This window comes from Vigna unguiculata, chromosome 6, assembly GCF_037176805.1.
Source record: "Vigna unguiculata cultivar grain cowpea cultivar isolate G323 ecotype 2 chromosome 6, ASM3717680v1, whole genome shotgun sequence".
NCBI classification, from domain to species: Eukaryota; Viridiplantae; Streptophyta; class Magnoliopsida; order Fabales; family Fabaceae; genus Vigna; species Vigna unguiculata.
Window position 1 is genome coordinate 27,859,165 of NC_140797.1, and position 14,222 is coordinate 27,873,386.

The 14,222-nt window shown below is 29.0% G+C and overlaps 2 non-coding genes and 1 pseudogene across 2 annotated transcripts; all 3 read right to left on the reverse strand.

Moving 5' to 3' along the window:
* The window catches only part of LOC114188427 (squalene epoxidase 3-like), a 59,162-nt pseudogene that overhangs the window by 24,041 nt on the left and 20,899 nt on the right, over positions 1-14,222 (reverse strand).
* LOC114189371 (U1 spliceosomal RNA) lies at positions 5,726-5,884 on the reverse strand. Its single transcript, XR_003605674.2, has one exon. It is a non-coding gene; the product is annotated as a U1 spliceosomal RNA (small nuclear RNA).
* LOC114189338 (U1 spliceosomal RNA) lies at positions 13,005-13,164 on the reverse strand. The gene has a single exon (XR_003605641.2). It is a non-coding gene; the product is annotated as a U1 spliceosomal RNA (small nuclear RNA).

A 14,222-nucleotide genomic window follows, 5' to 3' on the forward strand; every position in this document is an offset into this window, starting at 1 on the left:
CATACTTGAACTCTGATAGAGTTATTAATTTCTTTATAGATGCTTGGATCATTAATCATGTGATTACTGCACCCACTATTCAAGAATCATCTCCCTTTTGATTGTTGGAGTATCGTGCATAAAAAAGATTTTGCTATTTATCTTCTTATTTAAAAAAAATTGCTTGTTGATTTTTGTTGCGACAAATGTTCTCCATGTGTCCAAATTTCTTGTAGTATTGACATTGAGGTGCCGACCATTTTTTCCAAGTGACTTGTCTTTTGACAAATGCAACATGGAGGATATTTTCCTTGACGGGTCATAGATAAGCTTCTAGAATTTTCTTTATTTCTAGAAATTTCTCCTTTAATTTTATTTCCTTCATATTTTTTTATTCTGAGACAATAATTTTAGTTTTGATTGAAGGCATTTTCGGGGTAGCCCATAAATTTTCAAATCTTTGTTCATAAGTTTCAAGATAGCCCATAAATTGTGTTACTAACAGTGTAGCCAAATCTTCTTTTTTTCAATTGCGGTTGCGGTTGCATTATATTTCTGGAAAATAGAAATTAAAATTTTCTTAACGATCTTTTTGTCAAGAATATTTTCTCCATAGGCTCTTAGCTGACTACCTATTTCTTTTATTCTAGAATAGTAGTCTTTAATGGTCTAAGATTCTTTCATTGTTATTAATTAAAACTCTTCTCTTATGAAGTTTAACATTATATATCTCATCACTACCTTGAAACTCCTCTTGTGGTGTGTTCGAAGCTTATTTTGCATTTGTGGCATTTTGAAAGATTGTGTCATCAATTGCTTGTTGAAGAGCAAATTAAGCACGTAATTCCTTCTATTTGTTTTCCTTCAACCCCTTCTTGTGAGCTATAGTAAGAGTTCTAGAATAATGAATCTCTCTTTTATAATGTCCCATAAATCTTGAGAGCAAAAGAATGTCATCATGTTGACACACTAAAAGTGACAATGGAACTGGCCATGTGTAGAGAAAATATTTTGGAAATGGTGTAGAATAAAATTATAGGTTTTTTTTGAAGTAGTTGAAAAGTTTATCTATGTGCAATAGATGACCAAACATAGCTCTGATTGATAGGTTTTTAGAAGAAAAATATAATGTGGTTGAATTAGTTGAAAAATATTTAAGTAAAGAAAGAAAGAGAATATAGGAAGGGAACAAGTTAAGGATTTCTAGTAAGGTGAAATATAGTAAGCTTTATATTGTAAATTGTAGAGGTTTGTTACAATGTATGAGTGAATTGCATTTTTATAGGCATGTCAGTAGGTGAAGTGAGTTTTCTGGAATGAAAATTCTAGAATTATAACATTTAATAATGCTATGTAGTCTTTTCTAGATTTATTTTTCTGTTTCTTACAACTCCGGTGATATTTTCTAGAAATTTGTACCAATTTCAAGCAGATTCAGATAATTGTTTTTGCATTCCAAATTTTACCCATATGATATATAACTTGGGTTTAACCTTGCAACGATAAATGTAGTCAGGAATTGTTTAGCGAGAAACAAGCACAACAATGGTGGGATGAGAATTGTGAAAGAGTATGTGCTTAGTACAATGTGGTCGAACAACGCGGCTATTTTTTAGAGATTTCATATATCTCCTAGTTTCAATTCTATTTATTAAGATATAACATATTTTATTCTTCTTTATTATTATTATTATTATTATTATCATCATCATCATCAAATATTATTGTATTCTATATATTGAACAAATTTCTAATATATCAATATGAAAAATAAGAAAGCTCTGTGACTTACTTTTCATCAAACACCTCTTATACATATTTTTCCTTCTCATGACTTATACATATCTAATTATTGTTTAGCTGAAAAAAGAAAAGAAAAAAGAAGTTGTTGTTTTGATTGCTATCATAGCAATATAAAAAGCATCATAGAAGAGTAAGGATTTCATTATGGTTTTGAATTCCATGTCTTTAATTTTTTTTTGTTTTACAATTTCATTACACTTTTTGTTCTTGTAAAAAAGGTGTGAAATAACCCTAGACCGAAGACAAAATAGAAAGAAATATTTTAACCTTAGCTAATGATTCACTTAGGCCAAAATCATTCCCATCCTTGATTTTGGGAGCAACATTCTTATTTATAAGCAAGTCTAGTACAATTTTTGTAGATATACATAATCAGATATTGTAAAATAATCACTCTAGAAGATAATCAATAAATAATAACTAAAATATCCTCTTAAAATAACAACTAAAATATTCTCTAAAATAATAACTAAAATGTCTTCTAAAATAACAACTAAAATATCCTCGAAACTAATTAATTTCACATAATCCAAGATTCTCAAACATTCTCTGCCACATCTTAGCATCCTACAGGGAGGTCAGTCATAGAGCGACATCCTTCTCAAGCGCACCGGCCTTAGAGAGACATCCTTATAGGTCTTGAACTATCAATTAGCTTTCCTTGAGCACTTCGGTCTTAGGGAGACATCCTTGTAGGTCTTGAACTATGAACTAGATTTCCTTAAGCACGTCAGTCCTAGGGAGACATCCTTGTAGGTCTTAAACTATCAACTAGCTTTCCTTGAGCGCGTCAATCCTAGGAGACATCCTTGCATAATACCTCGACACATTGTTGACGTGTTGGATCTAGAAAGGTACATGACTCTCCAATTTTTGAGTTTTCTCTTCTTGAGATGAGGAAACTCCAAAATTGTCCTTTCAGTAACTGTTGCTCACCACTTTCTATGCGCCATCATGACTTCTCAACTGACCCTTGCCACGTGTTCCATATCTAATGGGCTATTTTCAAACCACGACTGATGTAATCTTCCTTCCACTATAAGAAATATGATTATTATATACGCTTAGAATCCGTAGGTAATGGACAATCTTCGTAGGTAATTTGATATTATCTATGAATTATTTACGAAACATATTTTGTAGGTATTCAGCTGGTAGGTAACTTTTTCTATGAAATGTGCACTCATAGGTAACTTACCTACAAAGTTTACCTACGAAATATTACATAGGTAACTAACCTACGAAAATCTTCGTAGATAATTTACCTATGAAGATTTTCATAGATAAGTTAGTTACGAAATATTTCTGATGAGTGCGTATTTTTGCCCTCATTCGGTGTTTAATTCTGGGTATTTAATTGAATTTATGTGCTTAAAGATTGATTTAATTGATAATTCTGATAATTAGGCGGTTTGAACTTGTATGATAAAAATGTCTTAAAAAGTGATTTTTAGCTGCATAAATTATATTTGGATATTTTAACGTTTGTTGATGCAGCTGAAGTTAAGATTAAGCTTATTTAAAGGTGGAAAAATAAATTGATTGAAATTACAAAACACCTTTAAATAAGGCTGAAATTAGCAAGTTCTAGAAAAATCACTTCTGCACCCCAATTTTTACTTATACACTCCCCTCTTCCAAAATGGGCTACAGAAAATCTACTTCTACACCCCTGCCTTTTTCTATTTTCACCCCTCTTTCCACTTATAAACCATGATGACACATGTCATAATCCTCCACTTATTAAACTAACCAATTAGAGAATGACATGTGGCGGCATCCAAGCACTCAAAATTCAGCCAACCAAATGGTGCCACGTCATCATCTTCATCTCTCCCATGAGAAACCCTAATTTCTCCTCAAACCCTAGTCGTCACCATGCCGGCAGCCGCCGCCGTTCACTATGTCGTCGGAGAAGAGAGGAGTCGAGCACCAAGTTTCTGAACCATATCAGATCCAGATTCGCACCAGCTGTTCGAACAATCACCATGGAATCATCTTCCATCTCGCGCATCTTAATTCTCCACCATTAGAAATGCGAACCATTGACGCTGGAATAGACCTGCACCAACACATCAGCCGAAACCATCACACCAAGCTTGACAAGCTTGGCATGTCAGAATTAAGGAACCCTTAAGGGGACCTAATTTCTCTCTCTCTCTCTCTCTCTCTCTCTCTCTCTCTCTCTCTCTCTCTCTTTTCTTCTTTCTTTATTTTGCATTCATGGAGTTCTAAATTTCTTAGGTTGATTCCATTGTAATTTCTTAATTGGATTCTTAGGTTAGATCAATTAATTTCTTTGTTCTTTTTATTATTGTTGAGGTTTTCATTCATCTATGTCTTTTATCTTTAAATCACATAAGAAGTAATGATTTTAAATCTATATGCATGTTGGTCATATGAGTCCAAGGGTTTTTAGTTTGAATTGAGACTTTACTTTGATTTTATTTAGAAACTTTCATAGGATTAAATGAGTTTTTACCAATAATTGAGACTTTACTTTTGTTAAAGGTATTTACTCTAACTACAATTAATTGAGACTTTACTTTGATTAATTAAGCTTTTTATTTGGTGAGGAGATAAAAGAATAGACATGATTAGGCATAGTAAATTTGATTGAGACTGTACTTTGGTTGAATTTAATGTGGATAATCTAAAAGTTCTCACTTTTAATTAAGACTATACTTTGGTTAAAAAAGAGAACGCCAACAAATTAATTGAGACTTTACATTGATTAATTTGTAAATCTATAACAATAATTAATTGAGCAATAATCTTTAGATAACCGATGATGAATCTATTTTGAAAAAGCAATGGAATCAATCTATTTTCTTTACTATTGTTTTTATTTCTTTTTATCTTTTAAATTTTATTTCTATCTTTGTTTATCTTAATCCCCTATATTTTTTATTTTATTTGACTAACTCATTTGTATAGTTTTATAAGAACTAATTTGTTAAAAATCAATTTCGTGTTTGTTGGGAGACGACTTAGGGTTACTTTACCCTTTCTGTTTTCTTGACTACTATCTTAGCAATACTGAAGTTGCTATAGTTTAGTAGTATGAATTTGATCGCGTCAACGACAGTGTTATCAATTTCCTAAATAAATTACCTACGAAGTATTTCGTAGATAATTGAAATATATATATAAAAGAAAAACATTTTTGTAACAATTCTTACGTCTTCTTTTGAATCAATAATTAAGATTCATAGTAAAAAACATAATTTAAACCAAACTTATATCAGAATCTCAATTTCTATTCAAACGAATAAAAGTACAATTTTTTAAAAGAAAACACACACACACACACACACACACACACACATATATATATATATATATATATATATATATATATATATAAAGAGAATAAATTTACATCTTTAATAGTGTTTTCCCGAAGAAAAATTTAATTATGTATAGAAAGTAAATTCAAAAACAATTTAAAAGTACACGCTTTAAAAAAGATTTGGTGTCAACACAACTTTAACAAACCCAACTTGGAGATTTGCGTAGTCAAAGATGGTGTGATATTCCACCAGGAAAACATCCCCAAGAATCATGCATACACATACACTACCATTCAGGAATAAAACTTACAAGGGTAATACACTTCATTCATGGAGGAAACATTTCATGATTCTTATATTCCAAGCTTTAAATAGTGAAAAAAAAAATCCAAAACATAAACACAAACATGTAAAAGTCCTTACCACCACTAGATGTTTGGAATTTGGTCCTTGGGTTATTCCTTACCACCACAAACATGTAAATAGAACATTTATTTGAAATTCACACACCATCTTTTATTTTCTCTATTCCTTATGGCCAAAGTTCTTTTGAAATAGATAATAGATAATATCTAGAAATTATAATGTAAATTAAAGTGCATAGTAATGTCACTTGCTTTAGCTTTTGCAGAAAATGTTGAGCTACAATGAAGGAGTTGCGCAAATGCAAACTCCACTACCACAAACTATGATGTAGGCTCTACCATTTTGGTAGACCTTAAGGCAGTATACCTCAAGAGTGCAATGAAAGTCACTACCTTAGGCCATGGGCTTTCATGATCAACCATACACCCCATTCAGGTAAGTATGTTGGACCTATGTACACACTTCTTTTTTATATCTCTTGATTTTCATTACTTTATATACCCTAAACAATATGGGACTTTACACACTTGTATACTCCCCACCTATACCAACTTGACCATTTTCTTATACATATGTTACTTTGCATGAGTATAAAGCACCTTTGATTTTTATAAAGAATTACAATTACAACCAAAATACATCAAGAAATTGTTATGGCCAAAAAGGTAATGAATGTTGGGTTGGTGAGAAATAACAAGTGCATACTACGTTATTCATAAGATCTCGGAGGAAACAAGATTATATAATTACACACTTGTATACTCTCCACCTGTACCAACTTGACCATTTTCTTATAGATATGTTACTTTGGACGAATACAAAGCTCCTTTGATTTTTATAAAGAATTACAATTACAACCAAAATACATCAAGAAATTGTTAGTGCCAAAAAAATAATGAATGCTGACTTGGTGAGAAATAACAAGTGAATACTACATTATTCATAAGATGTAGACGAAAACAAGGTTATATAATTTCAAAATTTTGATATGGTAAGCTATTAAAATTGTCTCGTAACCAGAGGGTAATCGGGTAGTACATGTGAACATTGAGAGGCTAAAAGCAAGGTACTAGTAGTGACTAGTTTCATAGACGTAAAGTTCTGATGACAAGAATTGTGGTATCTTTAGAAATTTTACTTGCTTTCTACTTGTAGTAAAATGGATCCAGATCCTCTAAAATGAGTCATTCAACTTAGAGAGTAAAATCAATAACCTTAATAGTAGATATTGCATTCATATTCACATACATAAAATTTTCATTAGTGATTGAAATGGGTTATATCATTTTACTCACTCTAGATGAATTAGATCCCAGTAAAATATTTCCTATGGGTTGTTTCTAGTATGTTGTATACATTATTATTTTTATTGGATTTGTCGAATGCATGCATTATCCTTATTCATGAAAAACTTTGCCAAGGATAAATATTCTTTAACAAGGGTAAGGGAAAAAACCGCATTTTCTTTTTCTTTTCTAAGCACTTATTTTACATCAATTTATTTTGGTTAAATTACTCTTTTGGTCCTTTTATTTGTCAAGTAATGTCGGTTTGATCCTCAAGTTTTTTCTCTTTCTTTATTTGGTCCTCTTTTTCTAAAAAATGATTCAATTTAGTCATTTCCGTTAGTTTGACTAGACGGTGTTAAAGTTAACATCACATGTGAATTTCTGTTTTTTTTTTAATATTTTAAAATGTTTTTTATTTTTATTTTTTTTTAATTTTTTTTAATTTTTTTATTGTTTACACGTGTCACTTCACAATTGTGTCATGTGTCAAAATGATTCAATTTGGTCCCTATATTTGTTTTTAGTTTCAATTTAGTCCCAATTTTTATAAAAATAAAGCAATATTGTCCCTCCTTAAATTGACACTCAATTTACTTTTTTATAAATCTTATAGTGATATTCTTACTAAAATTAACGTTTTTATTAAATATTTCTAGAAATATTTTAAAATAACTTTAAATTCTAAACAAATCATTAAACTTTAGTTTTGTTTTGAACTTATGTGTACTTGGATCTGTACTTGAGTTATTGCAGAATCTTCTAAAGCTTTTGTGTCTCTCAGATGGCTCTATCTCAGATGAAGACTGCGTGATCTCTCTAATATTCCAGACCCAAAACAGATTCTAAAACAGCTTTTATACAAAGGTTTTTGCTGTCACTAATTCGATTAGCAATTTACCTAATCGATTATCGTGAGTATATTTTCACTTACTTTGTACAATACTCACAGCTAATCCATTAGTTAAAGAACTAATCATATGCAGAATTACACAGCAGGCCTGAAATACATCTGATAATAGAAAAACTGTTAGCCTAATGCATAACCTAACTGGACCAAATCTATGTTCTATTCTAAACCAGTAGACATCATCAAATCAGTCTTCATTCATAGGTGAAGTAGCTCCCCCTACCAACAATTTTGACATGTGACACAACTGTGAAGTGACACGTGTAAACACTAAAAAAATTTTAAAAAAATCAAAAAATAAGAAAAAAAACAGAAATTGGCGTTGACTTTAACACCGTTTGGTCAAAATTAACGACAACGACCAAATTGAATCATTTTTACAAAAACAAGGACTAAATTGAGACAACAAAAAATTGGATGACCAATTTGACATTACTTGACAATTACAAGCACTAAAAGAGTAATTTTACCATTTATTTTAGACAGATGTTAGTTTTGCGCATTTTGAAAATCATGTCAGAAAAAATGGAATTGTTTGGAAGATCGTTTCCTACTCATGGAACTTCAGTGAGGTGTACAAACTAATTAATAAGAAGGTATATAATAAAGGTGTTGTTTGTTGCCCCATAAAAGGCTAAAAAGATTATGGACTAGTAGATTTTTTTTGTATTTAATGATGGTAAATTGCCACCATTGAATCTCAAATATAATTTCTAGTCTTTATGATAATCATATGTTACTTACCCTTTTATCTAGAAGTAATGCATCCATTAATGAAGCTATTATCTTTTTTCCAATACAAAACTAAGAGACAAGATAAAATAAAGGAGATTTTTATTTTTTATTAAATATTTTTCTTTAAATTTTGTATTATTGGTAGATGTAAATCATAAGCATGACTTTAGGTAAATTTATATTTTATTTACTTTTAAACATAATAAAATAATTTGCACTTACTTTATTAAGGAAGAAAATGAAAAGATTATGAATAAATTAGACCACGTGATATTAAATGGAACAAGTTTGTCGCAATAGTGCAATTTAAATGAGATATTATCCAGATAGACAAGTGTTGAAAAAATTATGTACATGACTAAGTCCTGCTTACATGGCAAGACTTATGACTCCTCAAAGTGAAGTTGTGTTTAGTCAAACACAATTCCCATATTGTGTCACCATGTTCACGACAACACATTGAGAAAGACATCTTTTAAAAAAAGAATAGAGTTGTCACCATAATTTAAGAAAAACTACCAAAAAAACTACATAGTAAGTGGTATGCGAAATTAGATTTAGGTTTGTTCTAAGATGGTCCCTTTTAATTAAACTTGCAAAATCAATTTAGTTGTTAAAATATTTTTTTCTCCAAAAATCAACACACAATTTTTATATTTTTTATTACAAAAATATTTATGTGGATCCAACAATGATTGACCTTGCTCCAACATAATCGCATTAACAATAAGAAATCAGGATTATGTAATTCCTTATTAAAAAAACTATTTGATAGTTGTTGATATTTTTCAAATTTCAAGTCTTTTCTATTTTTTCAGATTTCAATATCTTTTTTATAATTGACACCATTTAGAGTATAAATTAGTGTGAGCGACTATGCTTGATACTTTTACGAAATGCATAATATGAGATGATAATGTAAACAATATATCAATACTAGTGCATTAATTTTATTTCAGTGTAAAAGACTTATTTTATAAAAGGTTAAAATACTTTTTTGGTCCCAATTTTCGTCAACTTTTTTCAAATAAGTCCTAATTTTGGTTTTGTGTTCAAATAGGTCCCAATTTTCGTCAATTTTGTTCAATTGGGTCCTTTTTTGCTAACACCGTTTAAATCATTAACGGCCATGAACAGTGACTGCCACGTGTCACTTCGTGGTTTTTTTGAATTTTTTGAATTTTTTTTTTTTTTGATTTTTTTTTGATTTTTTTTTTGATTTTTTTTATTTTTTTTGAATTTTTTTTTTAAAATGTACACGTGTCAACCCAAGAGCGTGCCACGTTTCACTTTGTGGTTTTTTTGAATTTTTTATTTTACTTTTTTTTTGATTTTTTTTTGGATTTTTTTTGAATTTTTTTTAAATGTCTACGTGTCAACCCAGTAGTGTCCCACTTGTCAAAGTCAATATTTTATATTCAATTTGGTTCCTATATTTGTTATTTTTGTTCAATTAGGTCCCAATTTTTGTTAACATTAACCAATTTGGTCCCTATCGAAGATGTGGCCAAATTTAATTTTTATATCAGTTATAATGATGTGAATTTTAATATATTTTATAAAAATATTTAATAAAAAATGTGAATTTTAATATAAAAATTAAATTTGGTTTTAATTTAGAGAGGGACCAAATTGGTTAATGTTAACAAAAATTGGGACCTAATTGAACAAAAATAACAAATATAGGGACCAAATTGAATTTAGAACATTGACTTTGACACGTGGCACGCTATTGGGTTGACATGTGGACATTTTTAAAAAAATTTCAAAAAAAATTTAAAAAATTTAAAAAAAAACACGAAGTGACACGTGGCACACTCCTGGATTGACACGTGTACATTTAAAAAAAATAAAAAAAATATCAAAAAATATCAAAAAAACTACGAAGTGACACGTGACAGTCACTGTTCATGGCCGCTAATGATTTAAACAGTGTTAGCAAAAAAGGAACCAATTGAACAAAATTGATGAAAATTGGGACCTATTTGAACACAAAACCAAAATTATGACTTATTTGAAAAAATTTGACGAAAATTGGGACTAAAAAGGTATTTTAACCTTTATAAAATTATAAAATCTTAAAACCATAAATGTAACACCCAATTTAATAGAATCACTGTACTATATTAAAGTTTTTGAAATTTTATATATAAGCGAAACAACTACATAGTATATGAATTGTGTATTATCGTACTCCTCACAAGTTACACAATAAAGTTTTACAAAAAAAAAAAACATAAAAGTACTCTAAATTGGAGGAAATATGCAAAACATAAAAGAAACTATACATATGCAACCTCTTTCTGTCTATATCACTCTTGAGCTATCTCATTGTTGAATCTTTACCTGCATTATCATATGCTCACGTACAACATATGACCATTGCAAGTGGATAACCTATAACACAACACAGGAAATAGGGTAAGCTAAAAGTACTTTATATGGTCATCACATAATATAAACTATTTTACATGACCAGAATTACTAGACTAGCACATTTCACAATATATCAGACATGATCAATTCATCAACTTTATAATTTTGACATAAACTATTCTACACTCAATTCTAGATTTATGCATTGAATTAGATACTCATGAAGTCTTGCATTGTCATGTAATCATGAATTAAATTGTCACAACCGACCCAAATTTACCATCTCTCAATCATACAACTGGCCTAAATAACAAAATAATTTGCACTTACTTTATTAAGGAAGAAAGCAAAGAGATTATGAATAAATTAGACTAGGTGATAGTAAATGGGATAAGTTTGTCATAGTGGTACAATTTTAATGGGATATTATCCAAATGGGCAAGTTTTGAAAACATTATGTACATGAGTAAATCGTTGTTGCATGACACGACTTATGACTCCCTAAAGTGAAGTTGTGTTTAGTCAACACAATTCCAGTGTGTCATCACTCTGTTCATGACAAAACACTAAGAAAGACAACTTTTGAAAAAAAAGAATAGAGGAATTGTCATCATAATTTATCAAGAAAAATTATGAAAAAACTAATTAAGGAATGTTTTATGAAACTAGATTTAGTTTTGTTTTAATATGACCCCTTTAATTAAACTTGCAAGATTAATTTAATTTTTAAAATATTTATTTTTCTCCAAAATTCAAACAAGCAATATAATTCAACATGTTTTCATTCAATCAGAAATTAGGATTATGTAGTTATTTATATAAAAAAAAACTATTTGTATGTTGATATTTTTAAAATTTGAAGTCCTTTTTATTTTTTAAGATTTTAATATTTTTTTTATAACTCATGCCATTTAGAATATAACGTTGTGCGAGTGACTAGATGGATAGTTTTACAAAATGCACAATATGAGATGATAATGTAAACATATATCAAGCGTTAATTTAATTTCTGAGAAAAACACTTGTTTTATACATCTTACCATATATAAAATTAATATTTATTAAAGTAATTTTGAAATAACAAGAGAAGACTATCAATACAAAAAACAAATGAAATTTTTTACAGTTAAAATAAAAGTTATCCATCACAGTTACAAAAATCAAAAATAGTTTGTGACAAAAATATTCTAACTACGGGTATTGTTGTCAGAAAAGAAAAAAAATAACGACGGTTAAAAATCGCTACAAAATGTAGTCTAATTTGAATATATTTTATCATATTTTAACGTTTAAAAATCGCCACAAAATATATCATATTTTGATAATAAAAAACCACCACAAAATATGTCATATTTTTACGGTTAAAAACCTACATATAAAATTTCATATTTTTATTGTTAAAAACTGCCACAAAAATATATCATATTTTCATAATTAAAAACCGCCAAAAATTATTTGAAATGTTTTTTTTAAATTTTTAAAATTCTAAAAAATATTTATTAATTATTAGACTAACTCCATACTTTTTACTTTTCTATTACATTATTAGAAAAAAATCAAGTTTTAAATAGTTATCTCCTACATTTGCACCTCTAATATACCATAATTGTAGATTATATAAATAAATCATAAATAAGCCAATTATGATATAATGACAAATTTAACATGTCTCTCACATCCACCCATGTGTTTCAAGAAATAACTACAAAGGTAAGAATTTTTTATGCCACATGTTTATACATGAGTGTAATATATATATATATATATATATATATATATATATATATATATATATATATATAATACTTGTCTGCCATAGTTTTTTTGTTGTAGAAAGATTTTGCACTTCCTCATATCCAATATGATTGTAAGGTTTAATGTTTTTGGATTTTAATAATTGAACAAAATTTACCTAATAAAATATAGAAATTATAAAAAAAAATAACTCAATGTGAATACTACAATAAATTAACCTTCAACCTTTAATATGAATAGTTAAATCGGATAGTACTATCAAATGAAATAATTGGCGACTACAGGAACATAAGAATCCCACTTAGAAAAACTTATAAGCAACCAAAAACAAGATAAAAAACAACATACATAGAGTGAACCAACACAAATAGAGATTTATGCTATAATAGAGAACTTACCGTGGGAAAATGTGAACTATACAAACAACACAACACTTAAGATCATAGATAAACTGCAATAAACCTAAATTTCACAAAGAAAACAAAACTTATGACTGGAATGTAGGGGTTGCGCGAACGCAGACCCCCTCTGCCACAAATTATGAAGTAGGCTCTGCCATTTGAGCAGACCTTAGAGCAGCACCCTTCCCAAGTGCAATGGAAGTCACTATCCTAGACCATGGGCCTTCTTGATCACCCATTGATCCCGTCCAGGTAAGTATGTTGCATAACCATTCACACTTTTCTTTTGTACCACAAGCTCCACACTTCTCACTACTCTTTCAATGATGTGGGACTCCAAATATCTTTGAAAACAAACCTCTCATTAACTTAATCACCTCTGCCACCAAATACATTAACATACCTTACTTCCTACTCAAGATAATAAACTATTTGAAAATACCAACTTGTAACAACAAATTATAGAGAAAATTGACCTTGCACTTGTACCATAGAATGATTAAATGATTCTTCATTTATGATACATCAGTTGCAAAGTTCAATCTTATTGTGGGATTCCAAACTTAAATATTTCAAAGCGAAATGACTGAATTTGTTGTAAAACAATTAATTACTTAACATGGCACTCTATGAAATGAGAATTTGAAAACCAACATAGACAACAAACAAAGTGCATGTCTTTCTTCTTTTTCCTACTTTTGAAGGTTATTTTTTTAATTAAATTCATAATAACGATTTTAGATTTGATTAAAAAAAAGATTTCCATGCGCTACATGAGATAAAGAAAACACTTTTTCCACGTTAAATGCAATCATTGTGTATAAACTAGACTAATTTTGAAGAATAAGAAATATTTCAAAGCTAAAAGCTAAATAATGAAAACACATAAATATACAAATTTGAAATCTTCATAACTTGTGAATTTCAACTCATGATTTGACATTTTGTTGGAACTTTACACACTTGAATACTCTCCACTTGTACCAACTTGACCATTATCTTATACATATATTACTTTGCACGAGTATAAAGCTCCTTCGATTTTTATAAATAATTACAATTACAACCAAAATACATCAAGAAATTGTTATTGCCAAAAAAAAATGAATGCTGAGTTGATGAGAAATAACAAGTGAATACTACGTTATTCATAAGATGTATGAGGAAACAAGGTTATATAATTACACACTTGTATACTCTCCACCTGTACCAACTTGACCATTTTCTTATACATATGTTACTTTGCACGTGTACAAAACTCCTTTGATTTTTATAAATAATTACAATTACAACCAAAATACATCAAAAAATTGTTATT